Source organism: Dermacentor albipictus, chromosome 5 (genome assembly GCF_038994185.2).
Source record: "Dermacentor albipictus isolate Rhodes 1998 colony chromosome 5, USDA_Dalb.pri_finalv2, whole genome shotgun sequence".
Taxonomy (NCBI): Eukaryota; Metazoa; Arthropoda; class Arachnida; order Ixodida; family Ixodidae; genus Dermacentor; species Dermacentor albipictus.
Genome location: NC_091825.1, coordinates 98,485,815 through 98,500,644, shown reverse-complemented (window position 1 = coordinate 98,500,644; position 14,830 = coordinate 98,485,815). Strand labels below are relative to the sequence as shown.

At 43.0% G+C, this 14,830-nt stretch overlaps 1 long non-coding RNA gene across 2 annotated transcripts in view; it reads left to right on the top strand.

Annotated features, from left to right (window-relative positions):
• The first annotated feature begins 14,285 nt into the window (after window positions 1–14,285).
• The window catches only part of LOC135917258 (uncharacterized), a 34,087-nt gene continuing 33,542 nt past the window's right edge, over window positions 14,286–14,830 (top strand). For both annotated transcript variants that reach the window (XR_010569238.1, XR_010569239.1), the window contains exon 1: window positions 14,286–14,480. This is a non-coding gene — a long non-coding RNA (uncharacterized lncRNA). The remainder of the gene's footprint in view (window positions 14,481–14,830) is intronic.

Genomic DNA, 14,830 nt, shown 5'->3' with positions numbered 1-14,830 from the left:
CGTCAATCAACGCAAACAGCGCAGAAAACTTCGCTTGCATCGATTCTCACAGCGCGTGGCATCCGCATAACTTTATTACTCCTCAGTGCCCTACTTTTCTTCTCTAACCCGAATTATTAAAAATGCTAATTTCTTCATTAAGATCCTCAAAAGTAACGAATACGTGGCGACATTTAAATACACTTAAGCTTCCACTATTTGTGTGTTTATTTCTTGAAAACTGGGCAATGTTTTCTTTCTTTTTTACATTTTTTGGAAATACCAACATTTCCGTTTGTAGTCCTATGAAGGAATAAGTTATTCGTAGTGTAAAAGCAAAAAAAAAGACATGTGGAAAACAGAAAGACTGCCACAGCTTTTTCAGGAGTTAGCGCACATTTTACATCGATTCAAGTTATGCGGCGTGTCCAGACGACGCCGAAAGGCGAAATGTGAGCATTTGAGCCTAGGCGAGGAGTATATACGAAAACAATCGACTTTTTCCTTACAAGCTACGTGCCTTATGGCGTGAGCTTTTTCTTTCGAAGGTGTTCGAAGAAATAATGTGTAAGAGCCACATCTGGCTAGGTCCACCTGTAGGAAGTCGCTGTTGCGAAGTGTTAACAATAGAAAAGACGGTGACGAAGGCGCCAACTGCAAGAAACGCACCGAAAAACAAAAAGCGGACCGTACGAAAGTATGAGCCTAAAGTAGAGAAAGAAAAATAAAAACTCAGGCAAATCATTGTGACCTTAGGCAGTAAAGTCACGCAGCCGAGGAACGGGCTCCGAAGAAAAGTGGATTGTATTGTAATTTCAGGAAGGAAAACTTCAGCATCCGGTGGTCGCACACGAATGTGTTTTGTGAACGCACTGGCAACATTAATCCACCGTTCCATGCCGCGATGAGGCGCTGTACGACTGGACGGCCAGCGTTCATGGTGTAACCTTATTGCAAGGACAACAAACAGATGCACTAAACAAAATTTCAGTGGGTATTCACTGAACAAACCTAATTAGTTCTGCAGGCAAGTTTGTTTTGCCAGGCGTTCGTTCTTCGGGGCATGTTTCCTGAGCCGCCTAATTCTTTTCCGAATATTGGATAATCATTTCAAATGCCAACACACAATATTTACCAAGATGGAATGAAGTTCGACATTCAAAGAGAAGCGGTGGAAGGTGGATAACTAATTACACTACTGTTTATGCCCTGAGAAACCCTGCTGCTTTAGAAACACTTCGACATTGTTTCAGTCAGTCTGAAAAAAGGCGACCCAGGAAGCACACTGATGGCCAAGTGAGGCGAGGCGACATCGAGGCTAGGAGGCAGAAAAAGGCAGCCCTGTAACACAGAGACTCAAAAAAATGCATTATGGGGTTTTACGTTGCAGAACCAGTATCTGATTATGAGGCACGCCATAGTGGAGGACTCCGGAAATTTCGACCCCCTTGGAGTTCTTTAACACGCACCTAAATCTAAGTACACTGGACCCCATCGAAATGTGGGCGCCGTGGCCGGGATTCAATCTCGCTACCTCATGCTCAGCAGCTCAACACCATAGCCACTATGCAATCACGGAGGGTCACAGAGAGCCAAGAAACGCACAGGCACAGTAATGTGCAGATGCGCCTTGTTTTAATGCGAAGCATTTTTTCCGAACTTAAGGCGTTCTTAATCTATCTATCTATCTATCTATCTATCTATCTATCTATCTATCTATCTATCTATCTATCTATCTATCTATCTATCTATCTATCTATCTATCTATCTATCTATCTATCTATCTATCTATCTATCTATCTATCTATCTATCTATCTATCTATCTATCTGTCTGTCTGTCTGTCTGTCTGTCTGTCTGTCTGTCTGTCTGTTTGTCTATCTATCTATCTATCTATCTATCCTCCCATGTCATGATGCCATCGTGATCCTTAATTCAACGGATATGGTGGTGGTGGTGGTGGTGGTGCTCACACCATTCCATGTTATTCTTGTCGTGTCATGCACGCATGCCTCGTCACACATCCTGATAGATTTCCAGTTAAAGCAACCACCGCGCCGCCATCACCTTATGTCATTCATGACAACACGCCATAGAATGCATGTCCTGCCATTCATGTGGTGCATGTCATGCCATTCCGTCAATGTCATGAATATCCTGATATATTAACTTGTTAAAAAACAGAACCGACAAGAATGACAATCATGTCATGACATGACTGACACGCATAACATACATGAGAGGACTAAAATGCACTGAATGACATAACATGCATACTTAAACTGGATAATATTCTAGATATGCGCGTCATGGCATGGATGAGGGACATTTTTACCATTACATGCCATGTGCGTCGTAAAATTATTGGCATGGATGTGATGGTCTGTACGTCAAGCCATGATACGATTCCAATGAATATCGCGACTACTTAGATTTAGGTGCACGTTACCCGCCGTGGTTGCTCAGTGGCTATGTTGTTAGGCTGCTGAGCACGAGGTCGCGGGATCGAATCCCGGCCCCGGCGGCCGCATTTCGATGTGGGCGAAATGCGAAAACACTCGTGTACTTAGATTTAGGTGCACGTTAAAGAACCCCAGGTGGTCCAAATTTCCTGAGTCCCCCACTACGGCGTGCTTCATAATCAGAAAGTGGTTTTGGCACGTAAAACCCCATAATTATTTTTTTTTTAATGTGACACACATGAGAATAATTAGGTAACTTTATGACATGAATGCATGCACGACAAGACATTACCATGGAAAGAAATTACGCAAACCCAGTGGCACAAGTTGTTCACTAACTTGGGTCAATCCCTACAAACGTATATGCTCGTGTTCATGGTGCCGTCATGGTTATTGCACCGTGATTCCAGCTTCGCAATCCGACGCTCGCCTCACATTCTCGCGTGCAAGGTGCCACGCGTGAAAAAGTCTCGGCAGCACAACACCGCGTGGTGGTTGAATCTGTTCAAACAGCGATTGTAACCGTAGCTTCCCGCAAGTGTTGATTTCCGAGCGCCGGACAGCAACGCACCGCCTCCTCGTTCCTCCCAAAGCTTGTGCCGGACTTTCTCGGCCCTTCTTGTGGTTACCAGGCCGCTTAACCAAACATCGAGGCGCGCTCTTTCCTGGTGCAAATAGCATCCAAGTACGACTACGCTGCATCGAATTCTACTGTGGCAGCACCGTCACGGCTCGGCCAAGGCGACAACCTGCACCACGTCACTAGCCTGCATGACTATAAACGGTCACAGGCTCCACGTTGTGCTGCAGTATCACCATCAAGTCACCCGTTTGTGTACTCTAAGTGATATCACGTGGTGCCGTCAGCAAGCATTTAGTTTATGTGTTTCTTACGCATCTCGCACCTACATGCCATCCGTCCTCATTAATGTCATCATTCGTAGAAATCATGGAATCGTCGTTACCACCGTCGTCATCTTGGGGCCCTATAACGCAAAACTATTCCAATCTGTTGTTATTCCAATCTTCTGACGTCAAATTTACATAACCACCGACGCAAGCATCAGGCGGTAACTCGCAGCGTTGCTTGAGAAGCCCAGTCAAACGCGCTCCTCGTTAAAAGGAGTTTTTTTTTCTATTTTGCTTTGAAAGCATTGCCTACATTGAGCAGATTTCCTTGTCGAATTAGCTGACAACAGGCGCGGAGCACATTCAATTGGAGAGAGATTCGATGGGATGAGCCAGAACAGTGAAAGCAGCTAAGCGGCTGAAGAGGGTGGTGCCGGCGTCCGTGATTGATTCGCTTCCCTTTTCTTAGCCTGCGATGGATGGTCGAAAATTGCAGTGGCATGCAACGGAACGTTAAAAAGTGCCGCCAGAACGGATCCTCAACAAAAAATAGTTCGCAGAGTGATGTCGCATACGTACCGAAAGGGCTGCATAACGTTATAATGCCACGGAAAAATGTTTATTATAGGCAACTAAAACAATTCTACGCGGTCGCTCCCAGCCAAAGCAATCGGTGGGCAGCCATCTTCTATTCATTTCGGAACGAGGCAACCTCCGGCTATTCAGAAAAAAAAATGGCTGTGGCTTAGGTAAGGTTAAGCCCAGGATGCGAAGCATACTAGCCTTTATTTTAGTTGTTGAACCACTGTTTAGCCTGGTGAACTGCTGTTGCTTGGCTATATTTGGTTCGGCTAGACGAAGAAACAACTCATGCATTACTTCTTCGCCTTCAAGAGTGGAACGCGACAGCGTTCCCGTCGACCCGCCAAGGGGTGTAAGACAATGGGCTACAGGGCAGCGACTACGCGCCCCGCATTGGACGCGGTGAGCGTCGAGCAAAGCAGCGTTCGGCGCGGCAACGAAATGTGCGCCTGAGCAAGAGACGCACGCCTTAGAAACAGCGCGTTTCTAAGGCAACACCGCATTCACTAGAGGCGCTTTTGTACCGCTTTGAAGCGTTGTACTCGTGGCTCAGTGGTAGCGTCTCCGTCCCACACTCCGGAGACCCTGGTTCGATTCCCACCCAGCCCGTCTTGCAAGAGTTGAGCCAAAGCCACTTCTCCTCTGTCGTGACGTCACGGTGTCACGTGATTTTATGGTCACCGCCGCGCCTGAGGAGCTGGGTTGAGCCCTCGTAATATGCTTCGCATAAAAAAAATCAGTTTTGTTCGGCATATTAATGTATCTTTAACGTGTATACGTCACTTTGACGCTGAGTTTTCCCGGTTTTGTGACGTTGCGTGGCAGACAGGCGAAGTGGGAGCAGCCCAAAAACATTTGGTCAGTGGCAGAGTATTAAGGCGAAAAAGGCGTCGAATCAGAAGTAATTCTTTTTCTTTCGTTCGGCCTAAGCATGCATAATCAGTGTGCACAGATCATATCAGATGGGGCGTTTCCGCAGTTTTCGTGACTTCGCGTGAGAGACAGGCGAAGTGGGGTTGGCTCAAAAATTCTTTGACCAATCATACACGGCTCATTGCAGAAATGGAATAGAAAAGTTTCGAATAGCTTTAAGCTATAGCGTCCTTGCTCCTGTCGTCACAAGCGCGTACTCGCGTTAATTCTACTTCACTGCACTCGTATCACACACAAAAACACTCGATTTACGCTAACACATTGGCCAACGTGGTAACGCTTTACGCAACCCTAAACAATGCTACACATCCAGCTACTTGCGAAATGCCTCGCATAACGTCGGTTCCCACAGAGTCTGCGACCTGCTCATTCTTCTTTTTTCTTTTCTTCTATGGAATTCGGCTCGCTCTGCCAACTAAAAATCGCGAGCAAGTCCACTTTGCTCAGCAAACTGCTCACTAAGCGAGGAGTTCGTTCTGCGAGGCACTACTGTATACTAGTAGTATTTTCTTATAGCAGAATGCTTCCCTCTGAGAGCATAAAATTAAATGGTAAAACTCCACCTAAAGCCTAACCTAACGGCACGCGACGCTGTTATAATGTACTTAATTGCCGTATAGGTTCTTTTTTGTATTCGTGTTATTTACATGCTGAGACAAAATACAAAGGCAAGAACGCTTAATTTTTAGTTTGTTATATTTACTCTATTTATTACGGCCAGCAGCCTCATGCCAGCCATGGCCGGAGTAGTATACATAGGTCGAATTCTACCTGGCCAAACGAGTACACAACAGACGACATACCATGCGTGTTGAAGACAGCATTACAGCAAAACAAGCAGAAAGGTATCCGTCTCCACATCGCTTTCAACAGAGCGTTACAAGCAACAACAACAAAAACGTCATTCACATCTGGTGTTGGATTTATATGAGTTTTAATGTCCGATGCTATGTGCTAATAAAATAATTCAGTCAAGACGAAAGCTTTAACCGCCCAAACAATCTGTCTTGTTTGTCTGTAGTCTCTATTTAGAGGATAATGGTTGGCATGCTTAAAAGCCCTTTTTTTTGTGCGCATGAACTTGTCAGAACAGCAGAACAGTCTATGGCACAGCAACCACGCTCTACTGTGGCTGAGGGTACGATCATGTTTGCTTGAGTCGCTATTTACGACAATGGCAGCCAAGCTTCGATGCAAGTGCAAAGTTCAAAAGCCCTTGTGCTTATATTAAGAAGCGTGTTAGAGTATTCCATGGAGTCCAACTTTACCCCAACACCACAAGGAATACACCTCCTATTGGTCGGATGTATCTCTGGGAGGTTGAACTTAGTTGCCAAATGCTGACTATTCCTCTACGGTGAACACTGAAAAAAATCTAAATGGATGTGTTTTGTTCCACACGACCGAGAAAAGCTTACCGTAAACAAGAAATATTTGCGAACGCCAAGGTGATTTGATGTCTTTCATTGCAGTTGCAACGAATACATGCTGCACGTTCAAGCCCTCTCCCTCCATCTTCTTTGAGCCAAAGAATAATTTACAAATGTTACCTCCCGGCTCACATGAAAATAAAGTTACAGTAGTCACATAAAAAAAGAAAAATTTATTAGTACCAAGGTGGGAAGAAATGGAGAACGCACATGGCAAACAACGAGCAATAAATGTCGAAAATGAATAAGTTATGGGCATAAACAGCATACTTCGGTATGTATTCTGACTAAAAAGTCAAACTTGCAACTCCCACTGCAAATTCGTGCAAGAATTTCCAGTACCGAAGACATCCAGCATTCTACGTGGAAGCAGAGGTATCAGCCATTTGTATGTAATGCTGGATAATAAATATGGTTGGTTAGCTTGAAACTGATACGGACTGGCAGAAAACAAACAGTGATCCCCGCTGAATAATTTCCCATCATCAATTTTTAATATAGTGAGTATCATCGAAACAAAAACACTTCGCTACTCTAGGTTTTGCTAGTTGCCCGTTTCAAACACTTTTTTTTTCAGTTTTCCGTACTGTTGCTTTGTAGTAGTTTATATGATCGTTGGATAGCTGTTTTCCTAAGAACGTCAAATTCAGAGCATTGTGAAGAGAAAACCACGGATTCTGCAACATTCCTTGACGTAGGTATAAACAATTACTATATATTTTATTTCATACGCTTACTCAATTCCACAAATTGACACTTCAACCCTACTTGTTTTTTCGGAAAAACTTGCTCAGAAAGCGAACATTGAACATGTCAGCTTATATTCACAATCAACATGATTCTAGAGCATCAAACATCAATGAGCGGTGTGTTCTCCGTAACCAAAGATGCTGAAGGCTGTTTTTAATAGTAAGATGCTTCAATAACTTCCTACCACTGCAGAGGTGGAACTTCGCGTACTTGTTTTCGTCTGTACGTATCCTTTATGTAAATTCAAGGTAACAGCGCTAAAACGTGGCCAAGACAAGACCAGGTAAACACGGCTCCAACAATTAATTTTATTGCGTGCTGACGTAAATATATCCTAAAGTACAATCAGCATCAGGGCAAAAAAAGCAAACAAGAACATGCGACCTCCTCGACAACAGTGCGGTGCCACGTGTTGGATAAGTTTATGACTTGATTACAATATAGCGGTAGCAAAAGCATGCTGGCTTTATTTTCACCACTTTGAACGACGGCGACGGCTTCACAAATTTCACGTTCGCATTGCTCATGGTATCTACTTAAGATTGCGAAGCATGGGTTCGCAGTTACACTTGTGTTTCATTTCTTTTTATTTTAATTATCGTGTTGGTCCACTTTTCGGCGTCGTTACCTTCACATTCCGAAATTTACCAACCATACCAATTTAACATACTATTGCGTATCGTTTCTTTTTTCTGGCCTTAGTATTCAAGCTCTGACTTTTTCATACTAGAATATTGCTGAATCCCCAAAGAGACCACTTGATGGCACGCCATAAATTCTCTCGTTTTCTCAATAGCAAAAATACAAAGTATTTGGTTTCGCAGTCAAACTATGTCGCCATAGAACATGCGATCGCTGAGGGCTATTGGAATAGTGAAATAAGTAACAAATAAAAGTCCCCAATAAATTTGCAAGTGTAATGGCATTGAAATGTGGATCCCCTATGGAAACAGTAGAATTCGAGAGCATCGGCCAAAAGGCAAAGAAAGAAAGTCACAGACCTGCGTGGCACAAGCAGCATAGCAACGAACATAGCATTTAACCGGGTATGCTGCCGCTGCATCTACTTATCGCTATCATGGACCACTGCGAGGGAAGCTCATCGCTGGCGTAAAGCACACAGCCAACGCCTGCGTCACTGCCCTGTCGCCTTTTAAGCGGCAGCGCGCGCTGCTAGATGCTACGTTCGTTTGTACGCGGACAGTTTGGGAGCCCTGCAATCACGGCGCGCAAGCGGGTATACGTCACGTGGTATATTTTCGATTTCGCGGGCATCCGCAGTAAGCTGAAAAACTTTAATACTTAATAGATGGAAACTTAGAAACTGTCTAATCGGACGTTTTGCAATCCGCTCTACAACTTTCTGTTTCGATTTTTTTGCCTAACTTCGTTGCTTCAGAAGTTGTTCAATTAATATTGACTAATTATCAATTTAAGCAAATAAAAATAAGTAGCATGACACACTGCATACAAAAGTGAGCAACATGCACTTGGTCGCGTCATCTTAGAGTGCATCGGCATATTTTAAAACTCTTGCTAAAGTGAGCTTAAGCAGCCGGTATATACAAATCCTTGGCACGCAAGCCATGGGAAATTTTTGTCCAGTTCATACCTAACAAAAAAAATAACAAAAAAGCGGCACACTAGCCTAATTAGTGGCTACATAGTAGATATGGCGTTATGTTGCCAAACTCGAGCTCACGGGTTCAAACCAGGTCACGGAGTTCGATGGGAACGAAATGGAGAAACACTCGTCTACTTCCGTTCAGGTGCACGTTAAAGAACACCAGGCTGTGAGAACTGAACAGGGTGCCTCATAATCATATCACCAGGCTTAAATATGCCAGAATTTGTTTAAGTAAAAAAGAAGGTAGTTGCGTTCTTCAACTTTTTCCTAGGGGTGTAAAGGAAAGAAATTATTCTCGAGTCTGATTTCTGAGAAAAACATGTTACGCTTTTATTTGATACCTAAATGCAATGCCGTTCCCAACTGTACGTCTGCTAACTAAGCAGCTTCTGTATCACAAACGGCTGGTTGCAATTATACGCTGCACTATCATAAGGATAATAACGAAGCAATTAAAGGCACAGGATGTCTGATATACACGTAGAGATATTGGCAGATCTGTTCTATTCGCTGAAAACGATAAGTGTGGTACGACATTGGGCACCCAGTGGTAATGGATTGCAGACATGGTGAGACTGTCAAAAAACGTCTTCCTTACCTGAACCAAGTTAGAAGACCTACAGGCTGCCCGAAAACGGGTCGTTTATATTGAATGACAGCTAGGAACCTGTTCAGCAGAAACAATTAGCACGCGTACGTTAATTCTCTCATGAACTGGTGCGCCTCTGCGCAACAGCCACGGCTCTCCAGCAGCAAAATCATTCGGAATAAAAGTCTTCACTTGCATCGGCCCATCACCTTCGAGACATCAAAAGTGCTGTTATGCGTTATATTCGAACAGAAGGGACAGTTTGATAATATTTATTAGTTAATTGTGAAGTCGAATATGATCTTAATAGCAAATACCATTCGATTAGACCATACGTTTCTGCTCATGTCGTCTGCTGGCACGTTGAAGGAGATCGCCAGACAAGCCACGCAGATTACATTGGTAAAGACTTCCAGGTCTCCCTGATTCAGTCTGAGTACATAGGCAATACATATTCCCTAACACTGTTGTTCATAGTAGCGTCTAATAAATGTCTTGATTCCTTTTCTCGAAAAGTCGATTGCTTCACCTGGGGCTGGTGCGGCTTTTAAAGGAAACACGCTTATACCGGCAAGGAGGTTTCGCTTTTTCAAACAGCCCATTTAGAAAATTCGATCTTTCTCTTACATGTGTCGTGGACAGATATGTCTATGCACTCTCAGAGTTGCCAGAAGTACATTGGTCATCTGCATCTCTTCGCATCACACAGTTAATAAACCTGGTTTATTTCACTATAATACCATTTTATTTGATCATTTTCAGTGAACAATATTCCACCAACAAGAAGCGCGCGTAAAATGACACGATATCAATAACATTTTCTCACGTAGCTTCATTTTGCAGACAGGCGGCTTCTGTGGCAAAAATAGGTGCTACTTTTAGAAAACAATGGTAAATCGTGCAGTTCACTTGGCTCAAACTACAATCGGTACCAGTCGACAAGAGTCGCGGGCATGGAAAAACAAGTAACATCACTAGAAGTTTTACTGCACAAATATGCATACGTAGCAAAAAGGTGTCAATATAAACTTGCAGTTGAAATGAAGCATCATTATAAGAGCGTACGCGCGCAATCGGTCTCAGCACCCGCAGCGAAATTACGTTGAATCTGCCGCGAAGCGCGTCTATGCCCCAATCCAGTTCGCTCGCAGCGCCCTCGCACAATTTTTCCACACGCGGCGCCTCAGCGGGATAACGCCGTTCGGTCCGTAGAGTTTCATACAATAATTATTGTATGAAACTCTACGGTGCAGTCCACTTTACCATTTTCTATAGTCGGATCCAACTTATGTCTGCAATGAAGGCCTCATAAACGCCAGCCACTGTTCCTCCGCGAGGCTGCAAATAGTTAAGCACTTCAAACTTTTCCTGTTACTTAAATAAGGCGGTAACCACAAAAATAAAGTTATAAACGGATAAGTTTATACGTTTTGACTCGTCTATTATTGTGAAATGGTGAGAGCCTCATTCTTTATTGAACTCAGATAAAACGTTCGCTTCGCTGCAACTATTGGCTGTCAAGTTTCACATCAGTTGGCAGTAAAGTTTCACGAGTAAAACGGGCTCAGCAATTAAATAAACTGTACCGAGGACTATTGAAGACTGATATGCTCAGACACTATAAACTTTGTCCATGTCTGTTGCACACTCATCGCTTCCACCTATGAAAAGACTCCTCAAGAAGAGCAGACGCTCCGGAGGCACCAAGTGCGACGCCATTTTGAAAACGTCACATGACGACGACTTTATTTGCTTCAGTGATTGGCTAGCGGAGTAACACAACGCCGCGCTGCTTCAGTTATGTCCGTGTGCCTTGGTTGCCAACTGCTGTTTTTTTTTACGTTGTATCCTACTACAGTACACTCTAATGGAAACAAAGCGCTGCATGAGCGGAGGTCTGTCTGCGGCGGCTTCTGTGAATCGCGCCCACGCGTCATCCACGCGCTGCTTCTCGCGATGGCCAGTTTAGCCCAGCAGACGCGTCACACTACTCTCCCTTCTCTCCCTCTGCAACGTGCCGCACGAGACAGATTGCCCGTGCCATCCAATACATCAAGAAATAAAAACACGTATGGCGCTGCGCTCAAATTTCACATTAGGGAGTATCGCGATCGTCGGTGACTTATTTTTCATTCTAGCATTCTTGTGTGCATCTCCTTAATTTTCTTTTCCTTCCTTAATACAATCCAACCATTCCTTGGCCAATATTCCATAATGGGTAGGAGCCACATACTTGATAGGATACACGAACTCACAGAGTTTCTCACTACATTACCTAGAGGGAAATCTGGCGCTGCTGCGCTGTGGTATGCATGGGAATGCCGGTATATTGTGACTTCGGATTGGCATCGTTCTCGTAGAGACAGGACACCTTGAAGACGCGCTTGGCAAGTACCGTTCCGTCTGTCACAATGATTCATTTTCTACTAAAACAGCACGTGAAAAGCTGTTTTAGTTTTTTTATTGCGCGAGAACATGTTTTTTTTTTTTAACTATGAGAACTTGTTATTGTGTGTACGACTACATGTTACGTAAAAGGTATCAGCGGGCCGCTAAAGTTGGAGGACAGACGACAAGGTTCGCGCTCGCTTTGAAACAGTTGGTCGTCTGTTCTTGCTTTTCTTTGCTCGGTCATGCATTGTGGGTGAGTAAATGAATATGCGTGAATGGAATCATTTTATGAAGATTTTACTTTGAGAACGCGTTATTTGCGTAGCCATATCCACGTTTTAGACGAAGCCTCTTACAACACCAGCCAACACGAGCCTCGCAGACACATATACCGTCATTCCCATGACGGCACGGTGCCCCCTTACGAAACTCCCATAGACGGTGGCGCCAGATTACCTTCTAGGTGTTATAGTAACTCTATGCACGAACTACCTTGTACGGCTACCTATGCAAGTGATACATGGCGTGCCACCTGGTGTAATAATATGCAACTGCAAGGTAAAGTACGCACGTATCGACGCTACGCAGGGCGCCTCAAATCGCATGAAAAGTGGCACAATACGATGCTAATTATTATTATTATTATTATTATTATTATTATTATTATTATTATTATTATTATTATTATTATTATTATTATTATTATTATTATTATTATTATTATTATTTATTGGCATACCCAGTATGCCCTGCATGTTTTCCATTCCAGCACTTTTTATACATCTACCTATCTCTTTCTTTTTTAATGCCTCCAGATAATCCGTCCATTTCTTGGCCAATCCCCCATTGTGGGTCTGGCGATAGCTGTAACGGACACCGGCGACGGCGGCGGCAGCGGACAACATCGCCAACCGAAACGGCTATTGAAATGAGTCCATAACAGTTTACGCTGCAGAACATTTAGCAGTGGATATACACAGTTGTGGACCAGAGAACCTAAACCTTCAGATGATATTAAGATCCGACCGCTGATGCGTCTATTGGCCTCGGGCGTGACCAATGGTGGCACTGCGAACGGCTCACCTATGGCGTCTGCCGGGAAGACTAGCCTTTATCATCCACTAAGCTATAGCTAAAATGCATTTTCATTCACTAGCTGCCACTCTCACTAAATTAAATTATGGGGTTTTACGTGTCAAAACCACGATTTGATTATGAGGCACGCCGTAGTGGCGGACTCCGGAAATATTGACCTACTGAGGTTCTTTAGTGTGCGCCTAAATCTAAGTGCATGGGTGTTTTCGCATTTTGCCCCCATCGAAATGTGGCCGCCGTGACCAGGATTCGATCGCGAGCCCTCGTGCTTAGCAGCTCAACACCATAGTCACTAAGCAACCCCTCTCACTGCGTGTTCGTGTAGCATGACGCTCTCTAATTAGTGTCTACATTTTCTCGAGTGTAAGTTTATAAGTGTTGGAGCTAATAGGCACATTATATATTTTAATTATCTTCGATAAGATGGTCAATCTGGCTAGTTTGTTGATTTGCATTTTGTAAACTTTTGAAGCGCTTCGTGTACTGTCTTCAGTTGCGTTCAAAATCATTCCATAAAAACAGCTGTCATGTTCAGTAACACAATCTCGTAATTAAGCCGCAAAACATCGTGCGAAATGAAATCGAATCTGCACAGCATTGAAGCCGAAGCACAACTGCAATCGGTGGAAGCCACAGCATAGGTCAACTCATTTAGTGGTGCATAAATAAAGCTATAGTTGACATAAACAACTCTCAATTTCACTTACAAGCAGTTATTCATGCATAATAGTTACACAACCTTTTATCACGTTTTTCGATGGTAAAATATGGTCAACATTATCTTCCTGGATGAGAATATTATGATCAATTTCAAATCACACATTCAATGGCAATGTTGATTAGCACGATAAAGCTATTTGTTCAATGCACCTTCAGAAAACATGAGACAGGTCCAAAATCAGAATTTTCTTAGCGTAAATATAAAACAAAAACATTCTACTGATCAAAACCCTTGTCCTCAGGTGCTGAGCTCTTTCGTTACACAATTCATCAAGCGTTAACGAGCTGAAAATTTCTAACGTTATAACTTCTATATACATATGACGCACTTAAAAGAAAGTAATTTAGATCCAACGCCCATGTTGGAATCCATATGAAGCCCATAATAAGTATAGTACAAAGTGCAATGCGTTCAACTGCAACTGATGTAATTATTATGATTATTTATTTAGTAATACTGCCAATGTCACCTGAGATAAAAGCAGGAAAGTTGCTACACCAAGTACATCTCAAGAATAAACCACAAAATATGTTAACAATGTACGTTACACAGAATACTGGTTTGAACAATGATATGTGGATTCTAGAAATGACAGTAGAAACGAAAGGTTATGTGGCGATACATTAAGAGAGGAACAACAGTAAATAGGACAATCGCAGTATATGTAAAAAAAAAGTTAAGATCAGCTGGTTTACATAAGTACAATGCAGGGGTTACAATATACAGGGTATGCTACACATGACAATACAACGAACTAAATAAATGGAACAACATAAAGAATCGTTTAGTTGTAGTTACAGCTTCAGAAATTTTGCCAAGGTGACTGAGTCATGCAGTGTAAGTAAATCTTCCTCGACTATCGCTGTGAACTGGTTTAGCGAACATGAGTTAGCAGTTAATGAGTCACGCTTATTTCAATACCTTATTGCTGTAGGAAAGTACGAATATTTCGGGCAGTTAGAATGATGCGTGTATTCATAGAGTTTCAAAGAGTGTTTGATGCGTGTAGGCCTTGCTGACGTTATAGATTTGTATCTATTAGTGTCAATATTCACCTGGTTGGGAAGAAGCTGGTACGTGAATTTTAGGTGTCCTACTTTCACTCTCTTTTCAAAGCTTAAGAAGGCCAGCCCACTTTAGTAATTGGGTGGGTGAGTACGGAAGTTGCTATTTGATAAATTGAACCTAACCGCTTTTTTATACGCCTTCTAGTTTATTCACGTTATGTTTCGTGTGTCGCAACCATGTTAGCATAGTCGATAGCTATTCTAACGAATGTCTTGAAGGTTACAGTTCGGTTTCAGCTGGCGCAAGAATGCATCTTCTGAGAAAGAAGAGGTTGCTTTAGGGTGATTTATGTGATGCTGTTAAGGTGAGAGTTCCATCTAAGTTTGCAGGATAGTAGTAAACGAATGTATTGATG